Below are 13,148 nucleotides of genomic sequence, written 5' to 3'. Positions count from 1 at the left end.
GATAATCCAAAAGAGAAAATTCAAATAATAAATATGAAGTTAAATGAGAACAAATAAAACCCAGCCAACATGTGAAACTGATCAGCTCAAAAGATCTGCTGTGTAAGGAATAGCTACCCTCCTCCAACAGCTATTCTCCCATCCCTGAGTCAGAGTTCTCCCTTGTGTACTTTCAGTTACACCAGGGATGAAGTTGTTCCCTTGTACATATTGATGTCTTGCCCCCCGAACCCTCCTGACAAATCTGCTGCATTCGGTTTAATTGAGATTGCAAAGTGCAAGGAACAGGGGGACCTTTCCTTCTTACCCCACATGATTAACTATGGTAATATGTATATCACCAGCCTCATTTTACTGGTGGAGAAACTGAGGCATAGAGCAGGGAATCGAGTTACACAAGACCACACATTGAGTCAGTGTCAGAGAAGGAATTTATATGTCTCAGACCACTGGACAATGCCCCTTTAACATTTTAAATCCCATGCTGGCGCTGAATCCCTCTTCTGAAAGGAAACTCAATAATATGATGAAACCAACACAGAGGATTTACAAAAAAAAATACTTGGTTAACCCAATAACATCAAGGCCTGATGTTGCTGGGTCCATTATAGCATTGTTAGACACTTACAAGTAAAAGGCCGTATGATCTGAACATGTGGAATTGGTTCCTGTATGTGGATGAAATAAGAAGTTTAGTGCCTGATATTTGAAGTTAATTGTTACAGTTAATTTCTAATCTGACAGGCAGCACTGAGAATGAAAACATCACAGAAAAAAATTGTTTAGGTCCAAGTGTGGCCAATGTAGCCTGCAGTCTTTCAGGGCAATAGAAATGATAAAAAGCCCAGAAAGGCTTGCATATCAAGAGAGATGGAAAAGATAAGGTCTGTTTGATTTGTGGGGGAGGGACATGATTGAATCATATAAAATAATGATGGGAGAAAGAAGGGAAATCGAGGGTGCTTATTTACCCAAAGTCATAATACAAGAACAATAGCAGCATTGAGTGAAACAAGTTTAAAGAGAATAGAAAGAAATATGTTACCAACCTGTGGAACTCACTGCCTCAAGATTTGTTGTAGAGATTAATAGGATTCCAAACAGGATTATCCATTTATATGGTCATCAATAATATTGGCAGTTACCATAGATAAGTTTAACAAGTATAGAACATTAGCTAATCATGCTTGTGATATTTTTCCATAGGTAGTTTGTTATATAATTGTTCACATTATGAGGTTTACAGCTTCCTCGGAAACATAGAATATTGGCAGCCTTCAGAGACATGATATTGGGCTGGATGGCCTGATTGGGACTGAAGAGACCTATGTTCATTGTTAATACAGAGGTGTAGACTGCAGAGACTGCTGGTCCTAGCATGCCATGAAGCATTGCATTCTGGGAACTGTAGTCGCTGCAGGCTCCATATTAAAGATGTGAACACCTGTAGCTGGCTCCATTGTACGGCATTCGGTGCAGCCTGAGGGCAAGTAGTCCCTGCAGCCCTTTGTTTCAAGAATATTTGACCAGTGCTGATTTAGGCACTAGTTTATAACAGCCCTTTGGAGGAATATTTGCTCTTCAGTCTAGTTCTCCCCAATCATCCCTGCCCTCAGTACTCCTTTCCTGGAACCAAACCCCTATCTGTTCCCATTCCCTTTTGGCTGTTTTTCACTATTCCCAAAGCCTGTGCAGACTCAATGCTGCTGGAATGACCCACTATCGCCGCCTAAGTTAGCTGAGCCTGTGAGTTCTTGTGTTCATCCCACCCTGCAGCAGGGCACCCTCTGTGCCAGAGAGGAGAAGCTCCAGTAACAGCATCAGCTTCTCTCAGCCGCGCTCGTATGGCTATGCCCTTTCCCCATCCCTTCCCTGGTTCTGACTGCAAGGGAGCAATTATGCTCTCATCGATCCCTCATCTCCTGGAATCGCCCTGTGTGCACGAGCGGAGTGTCAGAATCAATAGAGCAGGCTTCGTACAGAGACTGTGCCGTGGCCAAAGAGGCAATTTGCTCACTGGACAGGTTACGATGAAATAATATTGTGTCAGGAGGTGAGGCAGCAGAGAGACTGGCAGTAAAGATTTTCCCCTATCACCACAGGGAGAGCAAGAGTTTGATCAGATTTAGAGGCAGGCTCAATAGCTGCTGCTTTAGATCGTGCTGGAGATAAAATGTAACAGGAGGAATGTAGGAAAGAATAATTTAAAAAATACAAAGCAGTATGGATAAGTGTCCTTTAAACCCGTCTGCTCAGAATTACACTGACAGAGAACCAAAGGGGAATAAAAACATGCCTGGTCTCTATTCAGAGAGGGAGAGAGCGTGCCTAGTGATTAGAGCAGGGGAATAGACACTGGACTCTTGGGTTCTATTCCCAGCTGTGCCAGGGACTCACACTGTGTCCTCAGGAATGTCACTGAGGGCTTATTTACAGGGTGGGATGATGCCCCCAGAAATGTTTGACGTGGTACAATACACACAGCTGCATCACTCTCACTTTAATTTTTCATGGCACCACTCAAGTTGTAACAGAGGGGCCACCGGGTCAAATTTCAGGGAATGCTGTTGCAATCTGGTGCTCAGTTAGGGGCCTGCTCAAACAGGGCGTGGGGCAAACTGACCCGCACGTCCCCTCTGGGCAGCCACGGTGTGTACTGAGCATAATGTACATACGACTGCGGGTGCCACGGATGCACACTACGGGGGTATGATTTCTAAAGCTCGCTAACATGTTGCACATTAATTGGTCCAAGTAGACCCTGTGGATGTATGTCTAATGGTCCCTCCTGTGCTTTAACATAGAGCTGCTTGAAACAGTCCTGTGTTAAAGTGCCCTAGGGAACACTTAACGTGCACCAACAGCATCTACATGGACGAATTAAAGTGCAACACATCAGTGTGCTTTAGAAATCATAGCCCCGTAGGGCGCATTACCCCGCCTGTTCACATGCCCTTAGACTAAAGTTTTCAAAATTGTCCACTAACTTTGGATGCCGCACTAGTGAGCTCTCAAGTGTAGAGCATCATGTCACAGGTTGGCTGGCCCTTTAAGGGAGTGAGGCTTGGTCTTGCCTATGACCTAGCAGCTATCCCTTCCCCCTGCCCCCATGAGGACTCAATTACAATTAGTGATGCCAGCTGTGGAAGGGTCAGGAAGAACTACATTGAGAAGGAAGAGACGTCAGTCATAGAGTAGACCTAGGAGACAGAAGTTAAGAGGTGGTCCCATCTTACGAAGGTCCAGGTGAAGTCAGGCTGGGGAGAACCGCAGGGAGCAGGTTAGGCTCCTGTGGGGGACCCTGAAAGAAGGAGGGCTATTCCTGAGGGAGGCTGGTGGAGTAATCTGCCAGGATGAAGCAGTACAGAAGAACTCTGTAGGGCCCAGGAGTCAAGGCAAAGAGCAGAGCACTCCAGTGTAGCCCAAGAGGGGCGGAAGAATTCTTGGTTTGGATATTTACTTGGATTTACAGTTGGACTTTTCTTACTCTAGAAAGGGATTGACCTTAAAGAGGTGACCTGGCTGGAGGGCTGGGCCATGTAAGGCCCAGACAGAGACAGGCCAGCACAGGGCTGAAGAAATGATCAACGGGCAGCATTAGAGCTGCAGTCCCCTGTTGTGCCGTGCTCTGATGGTGAGTGTAATTGTTTACACACCAGGGGTATAATTGGGAGTGAGCAGACCCAGGCCCTCCCTTGGCCCCTGACTGGGGCTGGAAGTTTTGCCTGGCCACTCCTCTGTCATGATGGAAATGTGGCTGGGCCAAATTTGCGTGGTGCTGGCTGTGACCCCATGTGCCTGCTTGGGCCCCCATTGTTGCAATCATTCTGGGGCTCACGGGCACTGGGCATGTCTCCTGGTGCCCAGGAGGGTGGGAGGATTTGGATCCAGGCTTGTGGTGCTTTCTCAGGAAGTGGAGATGCAGCAGGAGAATAGGTCCTGGGGCTCCCAGAACTGCCTGGCTCCTGGTAGGAGTGGTGCTCTTCAGCCTGACTTCCACTCTGGTGAGAGTTCAGGGCTGGGCTTGGGGTGGGGAGACCGTGGGGCTGGGTACAGAAGGGAGAGCTTGGAACTGGGTGTGGGGGGAAGTGTGCAGTCCTGGGTGTGGGGCAGGAGGAGGGGAATGGGCATAGACCAGGGTTCGGGGGAGTGTATAGCTCTGGGGGCAGAGGGAGAGTATGTGGGAGAGAGTAGGGGGTTGGGTACAGGGAAGGGAGAGTTCTGGGCCCCATCCTCAGGAAAACTCAGGTTGTGCCCCTGTTACCCTCTCACTGAAGTTAACTGGCTTGATTAGGATTCAGCACCTCTGTCAATCAAGCCCAACCTGTCTCAAAGTGGGCACCCTGAAATTAGCATCCACTTCTGACTTTGGACTCAGTTTCTCCCTCTGTAAAATGGGGATAATGATACTAACAGCCCTTGCTGGGGTGTTACGTTAAAGATGGTAGAAGTGTGCTTTTGCTTTGCATCTTCAGTCAGGTTAATGGATGAGACCACCTGAAAGGAGGGTTTCCAGGAGCCTCGGCTGCTGTGTTTGTGCCAACAGCAGCCAGACCCATGAGATGACACAAGGTAAATGCACATGCTCAATATTAACATACCCTCAGTGCTATTTAGGGGGGGAGGGGGCGGTTGCAGCTCAGGACTGAGGTGCAGTGATTGAGGTGTGTGGATCTGTAGTTTGTGCAGCACTTGCCCACTGTGCCTGGCTCTGTGACATGCTATCAGCCAAATTTATGACTTGGTGTGACTATGTGACAGGCCTAAAGAGCACATTGGGATGGTGGTGCTGAGCGTAATGGAGAGCCAGCTATGGAATTGCTCATTTTCTGTGTGCAAATGGGAAGCAGATCCTATGAGTTGGGCTGGGAAGCAGCGAGCAGTGCAAGGTGGCAAACAAAAGGGAGCAATGTTTTGGATGGCCCCATGGAGAAAGAAAGCTGCCCATCTTCACTGGTCAATGATGCTTATCTGTTACCGCTGAGAAGAAAACCCTGCCATGTACAAGCAGAATATCTGCTCCAAGATTCGCCCAGCCCCTGCACCGCCGCGCTGCATTCACTAAATCACCACAGGGTGTCACTGTAGAGTGCCTGTGACGGCTGCTCAGGCTGTTCTTGGGGTCACACTGTGGCAGAGTCAGCTGCCAGGAATCCAGCCAAGGCTTGGCGTGGCAAATAAAAATGGGATGTTTGCACTCACTTGCACAAGCACCAGTGTTGACACATCATAGTATAAAAGCAAAACAGTGTGGGTCACTATACAAATAATGTGACTACAGAGACACAGGCGCTGACCTCCAGCTGTGCCTGTGGGTTCCTCTAGGCCAATTTTGCTCCAGCCTTTCTAGCCTGGAACCCATCCCCTGGGGTCAGGTGGAGTTGAGTGGTGGTGGAAAGCCAGGTGGCTGACACCGCGCTTGACTCCAAGGGCTGATACATTTTGCTTTGAGACTCTGAACAAGGCTGCTCTATTTCGGTAGGGTAGCTCACTTCTCAAGAGATGCGTTTAACTAAGCGTTCAAGGACTCCTTCACAATTGCTTTTCATCATGGTAGAGATGAGTCTGGCTCCAACCCCAGATGCAAACGGTCTCTGGGCAGCTTAGATGCTGATCCAGATCTGGTTGTGACAGCTTGGGCCCAGCACCCAGTTGTGACAGCAAACCTGTGGTTAAAAGCAGACCAGAATGCAGCTCTGCCTCCTACTGAAAATGCATAAGGGTGCTCTGCCTACGCAAGTCGGGGAGAATAAAGTGTGTGTAATAGAGGAGGACTGCATGCATACAGGGACCATGGTCTTCAGCCGGGATCCAAACTGGGACAAGCCTCTGCTGCTTGAACTGTAAACTTCCTTAGCTGTAAGTTGCAGGCTGTTTTAGTCACAGGGCTAGCCAGTAGAGGGAGACATGACTATATGTACACTATGCCTGCATTTTATATTTGTAACATACAATGGATCTCTATTCTATGGTACAACTATAGAATGCCCATGTAATGTGTACAGTTGGCAATGCAAACATCATGGCTGGAGCTGGTCACAAAAGGACCTTTTTCCCTTACAAAAAGTTGAGTTGTGGATGTTCTTTTTTTTTTTCCTTCAAGAAAAATTTGTTTTGGCAATTTTTTAAAAAAACTTAATTTTTTGGCCAAAATAACATTTTTCTTTTCACAAATGTTGGCTTTGTTAAAGAAAGCATTTTCTGACAGAAAAACATTTTGATAGAAAATCTTCAACCAGCTCTAATCATGACACACAACATTGTCTCCTTATCAGAGGCACTTTCTGCCCTGAAATCCCATGATCAAACACTTAGCTAAGAGACAATGAAAATTTGCCACTTATAAAATCTGGCTCGTCTGTAAATACTAGTTAACAGCTGAAGTGTATTAACATTTTATGGCTATTTCAAGACACAGTCTTGTAAAGTCTAGGGCAAAGACATATTAATATATTCTGCTGAAAATGTTATTAGAGTATTGTAGTAATAGATTCCAAGGCCAGAAGGGACCACTGTGGTCATCTAGTCTGACCTTGTGTATAACACAGGCCATAGAACTTCCCCCAAATAATTCTAGTTTGAAGTAGATCATATCTTAAACATCCAGTCTTGATTTAAAAATTGCTAGTAGTGGAGAATGACCCTTGGTCAATTGTTCCACTGTTAAAAAATTTACACCTTCTTCCCCGTCTGAATTTGTCTAGCTTCAACGTCCAGCCAGTGGATTGTGTTGTACTTTTCTCTGCTAGATTGAAGAGCCCATTGTTAAATATTTGTTCCCTATGTAGGTACTTCCAGACTGTAATCAAGTCACTTCTTAAACTGCTCTTTGTTAAGCTAAATACACTCAAGGAGCCCAATAGCTATAACATGTTTTTAATCATTTGGGTGGCTTTTCTCTGAACAGTCTCCAGTTTATCAACATCCCTCTTGAATTGTGGTCACCAGAACTGGACCCAGTATTCCAGCAGTGGTGATATCAATGCCAAATCCAGAGGTACAAAATAACATCTCTACTCCTGCTCGAGATTCCCCAGTTTATGCATCCTGGGATTACATTAGTGCTTTTGGCCATAGCATTGCATGGGGAGCTCATGTTCTGTTGATTATCATGATGCCTCCCCAATCTCTTTCAGAGTCACAGCTTCCAGGGATAGTCTCACATCCTGTAAGCATGGCCTACAGTCTTTGGTCCTAGAAGTATGCATTTAGTGTATTAAAACACACAATTTGCACTCAGCTTACTGAGCAATCCATATCACTTTGTATTAGTGATTGGTCCTCTTCATTCCACATTTACCATTTTCCTCCAACATTTGCATGATCTGCACTTTATCGGTAGTGATTTTTTGTTTTCTACCAGGTCATTGATAAAAATGTTAAATAGTGTAGAGGTAAGGACTGTTCCTTGTGGGATCCCACTAGAAACACATCCACTCTAGGGCGATTCCCTATTTACAATTCCATTTTGAGAATTAGCCAGTTTTTAATCCACTTAATATCTGACATGTTAATTTTGTATTGCTTGAGGTTTTTTACCCAAAATGTCATCTGATACCAAGTTAAATGCCGTACAGAAGTCTAAAGTCTTGTCTGAATGAACAATTAGTTTGTGGCAAGCTGGAGTGTAAATCTGCCTTACATTAGTGTGCTGCACACTAAGTGTCCATGTAGACCATGGGTCTCAAACTCAAATGGCCAGGAGGGCCACATGAGGACTAGTACATTGGCTCGAGGGCTGCATTACTGATACTTCCACCCCCTCGGCCCTGCCCCCACTCCACCCCACCCCACCCCTTCCATGAAGCCCCGCCACTGCCCCCATTCCAACCCCTTCCCCAAAATCCCCATCCCAGCTCTGCCCCCTCCTTGCCCCCAGGGGATGCAGGAGGGATGTGTGGTGTGGCAGGGGCTCAGGGCAGGGAGTTGGGGTGTGGGGTGCAGGAGGAATGAGAGGTGTGGCAGGGGGCCAGGGCAGGGGATCAGGGTGCAGGAGGGGTGTGGCAGGGGTTGGGGTGTGGGGTGCGGCAGGGGGTTCAGGGAAGGGGGTTGAGTTCAGGGTGCGGTAGGCAGCTCAGGGAACGGGGTTGGGGTGAAGGAGGGGTGCAGGGTGCAGCAGGGGGCTCAGGGCAGGGGGTCAGGGTGAAGGGTACGGCAGGGGGTCGGGGTGCAGCAGGTGGCTCAGGGCAGTGGGTTGGGGTGCAGGAGGGGTGTGGCAGGGGGTCAGGGTGCAGGGTGCAGCAAGGGGCTCAGGGCAGGGGGTTCAACTGCAGGAGGGGTTTGGGGGGCATGCGCACTAGGGGCAGGGCCTGCCCTGCCCTGCCCCGCCCCGCCCCCACACCGCTCCGGGAAGCAGCTGGAACATGGGGGAGCAGGTGCACAGGGGTGTGTGTGTGTGTGTGTGTGTGTTGCTGTTGCTTCAGGCACCACCCCCAGCATCTCCCATTGGCTGGGAATGGGGAACCGCATTGGGCCGGAGCTGCTCTAGGTAAATGCTGGAGGAGGGCGAGGGGCCCGTGAGGAGCTCGCGGGCTGCAGAAAATAACCTCATGGGCCACATGCTGCCTGCGGGCTGCGTGTTTGAGACCCCTGATGTAGACTCTGCTTCAGTGCACTAAAAGTTCTATAGTGCACTATGATCTACCTGGCTTTGAAACAGGAGTAAACTTTTAGTGCATGGCAACAGTGTCCACGTGGCTGCTTAGTGTGCAGCAGGCTTGTGTGGGGTAGATTTATACCCCAGCTTGCTGTGAACTAAGTGTTCGTTTAGACAAGCCCTAACTATATTACATCAACACTATTGTAATCTCATAAAAATCAAGTTAGTTTGATAGGATCTATTTTTTTTTCCTACAAGCCCCTGTTGGTTGACATTAATTATATTACCCTACCTTAATTCTTTATTAATGAGGTCTGGCCTGGGATTGATGTCAGATTGAAAGGCCTATAATTAGTGGGGTCATCCCATTTACCCTTTTTAAATACTAGCACAACATTAGTTTTCTTCCAGTTTTCTGGAACATTCCCAGTGTTCCAAGTCTTATTGAAATTCAGCATTAACAGTCCAGCGAGCTCCTGGGCCAGCTCTATCTAAAACTCTGGGATGCAAGTTCTCTGGACCTTGTAACTTAAAAGTGTTTTCATTATCATCATCATATTATGACTATATCATCTGACGTCTTCCAAAATAGCAACAGGAATATTTATTGAGCACTTCCGCCTTCTCTGCATTATATTGAATCTACCATTTCCACCTAGTAATGGAACAATACCATTGTTATGATTCTTTTTTTTTCTTTTTTTTTTTTTTAACTCCTACTGTCCTTAACTCTGCTGGCCATAGATTTCTCCTGGCATCCCTTTGCTTCTTTTATTAACATACTACAACCCCAGCTTCTGATTTATATTCACTATCAATTCCCCTTTTTCTTCTGTTTGTTTTATTTTATTTTCTGTAGCTGCCCTCAATTTCCCTCTAAGCCAGCTCAGTTTAAGACAATATGACCTTTTCCCTTGATTTTTGGGGATTGTGGCTCTTTGGGCACCAAGTAAATAGTTTAACAATTCTCTCTTATCATTCACATTTTTGTTTACATTTTCCCTCTCAGCTGATTTGGCTCATAAATGTTTTCAGTTGTTCACAGCTTTGTGAAATTGGCCCTTTTTAAAGCACCAAGTACATATACCGCTAGTTGAGACTTTATTCTCTTTGCACATTACAAATGTGATCAGGTGATGATCTCTTATACCTAAACTACCACTAATTTTTAGTTCTGTGACCAATTCCTCTATCTGTCAAGATGAGGTCTAATATGCAATTTCCTGGTGTTGGATGCAAAACTCTTTGTTAGGAAATTGTCAGCTATAATACTTAGAAATTCCAAGGATGTTTTAGTACCAGAAGCCTCCAGCATGTCACCCGAATTGAACTCCCTCCTGATAACACAGCTGTTTTCCCTACACATTATAGATAGGCAATAGATTAAAAATACCCAAATGTTGGAAAGCCAGGAAATGCTAAGTTAAGATTAATTATGTTAAAACAAAACAACAATGGAAAGTCTGGAAATTCAATTAAGATCCCCCAAATAACCTTAACTCTGTCCCTTGCCTTGTCACAATGAGCACTCCGTGAGGGATGTAGCGTGGCACCAATCCTGAGTTGTTTGAATATTCCACTTTATTTCCAGTTCTTCTTTGTCCTACGTATGCAATAGGAGATCTCCTAAGTTTGTTTTAAAACTTCTTTACAATCTTCAGAAAGCTTTGTGTTGATGGTCACAGCTGCTATCAAATGGAATATCCCAATAGATGGGAAGCCAATCAGCACCCCCTCAATGCTTTGACAACTGCATCAGCATCATTCACGTAGCCACCATTCCAGAGAACATGCTTCCATGCTGATAATGGGTTCTTCTTGATAACTATCCAAAGTAGTGCGGACTGATGCACGTTCATTTTCATCATCTGAGTCGGGTGCCACCCACAGAAGGTTGATTTTTATTTTTTGGTGGTTTGAGTTCTGTAGTTTTTGCAGCGGAGCGTTGCTCTTTTAAGACTTCTGAAAGCATGGTCCACACCTCATCTGTCTCAGATTTTGGAAGACCTTCTTAAACCCTGGGTGGAGTGCTGTCACTATCTTTAGAAATCTCAGATTGGTACCTTCTTTGTGTTATATCCTGGGGGGAAGCCGGTTTAGGAAGAAATCACTTGAGGCCAGAGAGCTGACAGCTAACAAAACCACCATTTTATTTACAGATACAGAGAGCTCACTCAGCCGGCTGAAGCTGGCTGAGCTAACCCATAATAATCTAACTCAGTTGCCATAGCAACAAAAACCATGACAACCAAATATACAACACTTTGCATTTTGTCAAATCTGCAGTGAAAGTGTTCTTAAATGGAACATAGTCTTGAATGACAACCAAGCACATCATAACACAAAATATATGGCAGAATGCAGGTGGGCAGGAGTCATACACCATAGAGCAGGAGTCATACAATTTTCCCCCAAGGAGTTCAGTTACAAATTAATTTAACACTTTTTTAACAATCATCATCAGCATGTCCTCTGGAATGGTGGCCAGAGCATGAAGGGGCATACGAATGTTTAGCATATCTGGCACATAAATACCTTGCTATGCCAGCTACAAAAGTATCATGCAAACACCTGTTTTCACTTTCCGGTGATATTGTAAATAAGAAGCAGGCAGCATTAACTCCTATAAATGTAAACAGACTTGTTTGTCTTAGTGATTGGCTGCACAAGTAGTAGGACTGAGTAGACTAAAGTTTTACATTGCTTTGCTTTGTTTTTGAGTGCAGTTATGTAACAAAAACAAAGCTACATATTTAAGTGGCACTTTCACAACAAAGAGATTGCACTACAGTACTTGTATGAGAGGAATTGAAAAATACTGTTTCTTTTGTTTATCTTTTTTACAGTGCAGATATTTGTAACAAAAATAATATAAAGTGAGCACTTTATTCTGTGTAATTGAAATCTATATATTTGAAAGTAGAAAAATTGGTATTCTATTGTTTAATAGTGCCATTAAAATTGTGATTAGTTGCAGTTTTAATCAAATTAATTACTTTTGAGTTAATCACTTGAGTTAACTGCGATTGACAGCCCTAGTCAGAACCGAAGGTTTGAACAGTAGAGTGTGTAAGACATCTTGTCGATTTCTTATCAGAGACACAAAATGGCCAGCAGCAACACGATGGAGTCAGAACTGACTCAGAGGGAAGAACACGCCTTACTGAGACACTAGCAGCATATCCTACTGTTCCTTAGAGGTCTCCTGTCTATGCCTGGATAGAATCTACTGCTGCTTAACTTGGGATTTCCAGGGACAGTATAGCTCAAGGCAGTATGGTTGCAAGTCATGCATCTTGTTCTGTTTGGGGTCCTCTATTTGAATGCTTTTCCCAGTGGGGAATGGCTGGGTGAAGGAAAACCACATGTCCACGCTTCATGCACTGCAAATAGAAATTCCCCATTGAATGGCCTCCCATTGCTTTCTGACAGCTCCTGCTGTGCTTCAATCTGCAAGTCCCAGTGAACATCTCCTGTGAGTGCTGCTCATTGGGAACAGATGGTCCCATGAGGAACAGATGGTCCATGAGTAGCGAGCTTCCAAGGGCTTTGGTGGGGGATCAGACCCCAGCCTGAACATCAGGATCCCATGGTAGAGACAGAATAGGGGTACTCTTGTACAACTCTCTTCCAGCCACAGGAAACATCCCTCTTCAGGGCCACCAGGTGTGAGGATGTATGCCTGGATTTCAGTGTCAAAGCAGTGTGCTCAGATGGACAAGTACAATCCTTCCTTCTGCTGCCTGTGTCTTCATGGCAGCAGCAGAAATGCAACATAAGGGAGAGTGGAGCAAGCAAAACAGACCTGAAGACCTTGAAATATGGGCTTTTTCTTCCTGTTCCCTAAAAGGGGTCCCTGCACCAAAATCTTTCCACCACATCCATCCCACATAAAGTTACAGCAAATCCACAGCATGGGTCTGGTGCTTCACGGCCAGAGGTGTTCATAGCTATGCAAGGCCAGTGACTAAGGGATCTAAGGGGAGATACCTACACTGCAAACAACAACAAAACCCCCCCCCAAAACGCCATGACAGTGAATCTCAGAGCCCTGGTCAACTGACTTAAGTTCGCATTACAGGGCTAAAAAGAGCAGTGTAGATGGTGGTGTTTGGGCTGAAGCGCAGGCTCTGAGACTTGGGGGGAGGAGGGAAGGTCTTGGAGCCAGGCTTCAGCCAGAACCTGTATGTCTACACTGTTATTTTTAGCATGAGCCCCACTCACTGGACCTGGGTTTGGAGACTCATGACCGCGCAGCTATTTTTGCTGTGGAGATGTATCCTAAGGATTCGTTATGAGTCTTTGTGAAGCTAAACGAGGCCCTTTTAAATCCACACACTTCTTCCTTAGCCATATTCCTGGCTTTGCTGCCACCTTCCTCCAATTTGTGATCTTGGGGACAGGGCTACAGGATGGTGCTGCTGCCATCCTCAGCAGCAGCCAGTCCTGGAACTGAAGCACAAACTTATGAGACCATTTCCCAGCCACCCTCCATAGAAACTCAAACACAACATCTCGAGGGGGGGCTTTCTCTACCCCATCAGTTTAT

General features: G+C 45.7%; 1 protein-coding gene across 33 annotated transcripts in view; it reads left to right on the top strand.

The window, feature by feature from the left end:
* The first annotated feature begins 3,210 nt into the window (after window positions 1-3,210).
* Window positions 3,211-13,148, top strand: part of NRXN3 (neurexin 3) — a 1,517,918-nt gene continuing 1,507,980 nt past the window's right edge. For all 33 annotated transcript variants that reach the window (XM_045016752.1, XM_045016791.1, XM_045016790.1 and 30 more), the window contains exons 1-2: window positions 3,211-3,634; window positions 4,476-4,572. The gene's annotated coding sequence lies outside the window, so the exon portion shown is untranslated. The remainder of the gene's footprint in view (window positions 3,635-4,475; window positions 4,573-13,148) is intronic.

The sequence above is a fragment of the Mauremys mutica genome, chromosome 4, assembly GCF_020497125.1.
Source record: "Mauremys mutica isolate MM-2020 ecotype Southern chromosome 4, ASM2049712v1, whole genome shotgun sequence".
Taxonomy (NCBI): domain Eukaryota; kingdom Metazoa; phylum Chordata; order Testudines; family Geoemydidae; genus Mauremys; species Mauremys mutica.
Note: the sequence above shows the minus strand (reverse complement) of the source record. Positions and strands in the feature narration are given on the sequence as shown.